The sequence below is a fragment of the Meleagris gallopavo genome, chromosome 2 (assembly GCF_000146605.3).
Source record: "Meleagris gallopavo isolate NT-WF06-2002-E0010 breed Aviagen turkey brand Nicholas breeding stock chromosome 2, Turkey_5.1, whole genome shotgun sequence".
In the NCBI taxonomy this organism is placed as follows: Eukaryota; Metazoa; Chordata; class Aves; order Galliformes; family Phasianidae; genus Meleagris; species Meleagris gallopavo.
Window position 1 is genome coordinate 16,323,558 of NC_015012.2, and position 5,069 is coordinate 16,328,626.

Below are 5,069 nucleotides of genomic sequence, written 5' to 3' on the forward strand. Positions count from 1 at the left end.
GAACGGAGGACAGGGAAACAGACATAGTATCATAGTCAAAACCTAGTGAAATGCTTGAAAACCACCCCTCTTGCAAGCTGTTTGCTGGCTGTTACTTGTTTCTTTACTGCAATATTGGTGGGCTGGCATAGTTTGTGTATCATTAATGTAAGAATTACTTTGGGAATTTTAACATCAATTTCTGCATATTTTAAGTCTTAATTAGACATCAAGCCTGAAAGCTTCATTAATTTATCTCCTGTGTCCTCCTTTGTCATGAATGCAAGTGGTACTTCCAGTGATGGAAGGCAGGATTGTGAGTATTACAGAGGTTAATGGCCTTACACGGAAGGCAAGAAAGGGATGAGTAACCCTTCCTGCTCTGTTCTGGGGAATCATAAATGCTGTTTTAAGACGTTCATGTCTTGTGGGCACACAGAAGGTGTACGTACTTGCAGCATGCTTCTCATTTTTGTCTGGCAGTTGGTAGCTGTAAAAAGTGAATGTAGCTGTGTGTAAGAAAACGTAGCTGTGTTCTAGTTCATTCAAAATTAAATTAGGTTTCCATGTCAGGACCAAAAGCTGTCTTTATTTACATTTGTAAGGCTCCCATAGAAAGAAGTGGAGGTTATATAATTTAAATTTAGGCCAAACACTGTTGTTTTAGGTGGTGTGGAGCAGTAAATGATGCAGAAAAGGCTTTGCTTGTCTTGTGTGTTGGAATTAGGAAGAAGAAGAAGCACATAGTGGGAATATATGCTCACCAGCATGGGTTGTCTTTATAAGAAACTTGAATAGAGTTCCATTTTAAAGAGGATGAATTTCTGCCTTTTCTTTCATTTTAGAACATGTTGCAAGTAATAGAGGTAATTCATTAACTCTGAACCATTTAATGTGCTTACATTTAGCTATTATTTTCCTCTGCAGTTCTTTGCAATCAGCTAGTTGCAAAAATTAGACTATTCTTGGGGTTATGAATTTAATTTATACATTCTTTTGTTTTTTGCCCTGGGGAATCCAACTTTGTGTTCCTGCTTTTTTTTTTTTTTTAAAGATGTGAATGGGCTGTAAATATTCTGATTGCTTTCATCAGCATACATAATGCCATCATCTAGATTAAAATATAACAATATTGCCATAAATCAGAAGTCCTCCTAACATGGTGATGACTGTAAACGAGAAATGAAATTCTGTTATCGTAATTGAATCACTTGGTTTGTGTGTCATCGCTGGAGTGCCCCAGATTGGGTATTGGTGAGGTTGGATGTGGATGTGGCTGTCAGTGCCTCGTAAATCTCACAGAGAACTCTGTTCTTGGCTGTTGCAACTCTGTGTTGGTAGAGAAAACACATTGAATCCAAACTGTTAAAAACCAATAGGAAGTATTTTTCCAATAAAAATCAGACTGGTGGGATTGCACGATGGATGTAAGCTTAGAGACTTTGGGTAAACTAAGTCTAGACTACAGTACTATTCATTACATAGTAACTTCATGCTATGGCTTTCTCTTCAGAGGAAGCGCTGATGCATTGAAATTCTTCCTTGTAAGAGTTCTTTGCTGTTAGCAGACATGTTATCAGCCAGAGAACGGCTTTGGAGGCAGCTTTCAGCCCTGCCACACCCTGGCTGCTCAGCCATGCTGCTGGGAACCATTTCAGTGGGTTCCTTAGTAACTCACCATTTAAATAAGACAGGTATTATCTCTGTAGAAAGCATTGTAAAAGGGTAGAAGTCCAGGCTTATGCTGAGTTCTGAACGTGGAAGATGATTCAGAGCCATCAGAAACTGAGTGCAACTCTTTAAGGTACAGGAAGTGAAGTTATAAAAGTGTAACTCTATGCAAAGTTATTCTAAATAGCCTCAAAATCAACACCTCAGGGCTTTGCGGTGTGGTTTTCCTCTGCCAGACTCCTACAATTTTTAACACGGGAGGCTGCTTCAGCATTTACAAGCAAAGTCACAGTACCAAAAAGTATTTGAAGTACTTCTAAAAGTTCTGTTGGCAGGTATGGTTGTGCAAACTCAGGCCACGTACTCACAGTTGGTAAATAGAAGTCGGTATGCAAACAGCAAGGACCTGGTGCCTTTCAGGTTGTTCCTTGAGTGAGATGGCTTGCAAGGGGCAGGAACTTGAGCAGGCATTGTGTGGGCAGCCAGGCTCTGTGTGCCTTCTGATGGCTTTTAGAAGTGACATTTGTTGAAAACATTACCCCTTTGTGTATGCTGTAGTCAGAACTTTGAAAGCCTTAACTTTTCCTCGAGTATCTTGCTGTCAGGAAACGCTACTGTATGCAAGTTACAAGTTTGTCTAAATTTAGATCAGACAGTATTTCTAAAAACATGACTTCTTATACAGGAGAAGAGCATGGATAGTACTTGCTAGATTTTGAGACAGAGAGCTTCCCTATTCACTTTCCTATGAAGTTGGACCAACTGTTACAAAAGGAGATTCTGTGTTCTCTTTTCCTCTTTTATGTGTTCCTAACACGTGTCATTCATGGAGGCTGGAACCTTTTGAGAGCAGAAAGCAGATTTCAGAATCGACTCAAAATCCCACGAATGCAACCTGCCACAACCTGTGTTTTTTTCTGGGAAGAGCAAGTGAATAGGTACTCAGCCTTCAGCGATGCGTTGTTTGAATCTCACTACTGGGGTTGTCACAAGGTGTTCATGATTTATCCAGATACCGCGGCATTTCAGTGGAGAACTGATGTCCAGTTTCTGCAGACAATGGTCACATTGATTGCTTAAGCATTTGTTGTTGCTTGAAATAGCTGTGGCAATAGGAACAGCTCGAGGATAATCGGCAGAAGTTAGTGATAACTCCGAGTATAACTTCAGTGTGAACTGCAGTATCTGCAAAGCTAATGTGTGTTTCAGCACACGTGTGTGAGCAGATACTGAATTGCCATAGTTGCCACGCACCTGAGGATGTTGATTCTGGCTGAAGTCCTTGGTTTCGTATGACAACTCAAGTCCAACAGCACGTTGTGAGGATTTTAGTTGCCACATTGCCAGTGCACTCCATGTGAAGAGAAGCTGTGTGTGCTCAGTAGCTTTGGAGCTACTGCAACCCAGAGCTTTAAAAGAAGTAGATAAAGATCCAGACTGTTTTGAGGCTAAACCTGATTTTCCTTATCAGCTGAATCAAATATCATTTGAGTAACCACAGAGGAATGAGTTTCAGTGGAGATCTTTGTAATCTGAAGCAACTGAAACTTGAATAGTGTAATACTGAAAGTAAAACTTAGCAGTTTTACTATATAGAAAAATGTTGGAAACTGCAACAAAGCACCTATTCTTAGGTCTATTCTTAGACCATTCAAGGATTGGTTGTTTCATTTTAAGCAAAGTTCTATCTGAATGCTGGTGGGTTCCAGAAATAAAGGCTTGATGCTGGTGATTCCTTGTTGCTCTTCTCCTTTCCCAGTCTTTCCTCATTTGTGAGGGCCATCTGTAAGGATATAATGAGGTGCTGAGCATCTTACGGTTCTTAGTCTTGCAGGTGCCTCCTTTGAAGGTAAAGGATGTCTGTTTGCTTTTTCTCCAGAAGAGCTCCCCTCTACATACATTATACCACGTAATATTTGAAACTTGGAATGAGAATAATTATCTCTGATAGCTTGTTTGAAATCTTTTGGGTTAAAAAAAAGCTAATATGCTGCTTTTTTGACCTTGAAAATACTTGTTCTAGTCTCTTTGTCAGCATGTGGGAAATACTCTGGAGCATTAGATTGTAAATAATACCCTCTCCCCCTCCCCTCCTCCCCCTTTTTTTCTTGATTTGCCAGTGTGCTTGAAAGTCTTCAGTGTATTTTCTGGCAGACATATCTAAGGAGGCAGCACATTCTGCTTTCTTAACCATAAAGAGCTCATTCTATAACTTATTATCCTGGGACTCAGCATTAATCAGTTGCCAACTTGTAATTTACCGGATACATTTCTAGGCATGATTGAGTTTGAGGGACTGTTTATTCTGGGCAAATATACCAAATATCAAATCAGTTGGAGAAGTGTGACAGAAACAGTCTTCTAAGGTTATAAAGCTGTCTTGTGTTGACAAGATATTCTAAATTCAATGTGGATTTTTTTGCAAACACTCTATTTCCTAAGCATTTACTGTGAGTGTTTAGGTCTTGTCTCAGTTGATTTCTTACATTTTACTTCTGTGTCTCAGCTGCTTAAAGGAAATTGGGATATTCTGATCATGGAAGTGTGGTGGGATTTTTTTTTTTTTATGCTGCTGCAGATACTGAGGTGCTGTGGCAAAGGATGTGGTTTGGAGACTCATCTGGCACAGTGCACTGCTTGAGGTCACCAGCCTTGGCATTCCCCAGACATCAAAGTGGAGCCATGGCCTGAGAATACCTGAGCCAACTTCACAAAACTCATTTAAGCATAAAATTCATTTGGTTGGTTCTTGCTCCATGTTTTCCTAAATGATACCCTGATCAAGAAACTATACAGAGTCGCAGAATTGGAAAAGACCCATGTGGATCACTGAGTCCAGCTCCTGGCTTCATACAGCACTACCCAAAATCTGAACCTGATGTCCAATGCTCCCTGACCTCTGGCATTGGGACTGTGCCCATAGCCCTGAGCAGCCTGTTCTATGCCCACCGTCCTCTGGTGAAGAACCTTTCTCTAATCCCCACCTGATTTTCCCCCATTCCCCCCGATGCAGCTATCATATTTATGTTCTAAATAGTTGTTGTCTGGATATGACATAACTGAAATTGTTTTATATAAATGATGCAAGTTGCTAACTTGCATCAATGACTGGAGGGATGATGTTCCGTATGAAAGGGCTGCAGATGTGATTAAAAAAAGAGGTACGCGCAGCTCCTGACCAAAAATACTCTCTGATGTTTGCTCCAGGGCTGCCTACGTGCGGAGACACTCCTGAACTGCAGAGTTGAGGAGCAACAGTCAGATTTATCTTGACGTGCTTAACTTTCTCAGGATCTTCTGTGAGAAGATTTCACAATGTTTCTGAATAGTATTTTCTAGTGTTTCATTGCTGTTACTGGAAGGGGAACTTTCCCATTGCTTATTCTTGTTTGTGGATGACGGTGTGTTTTTTTTTTTTT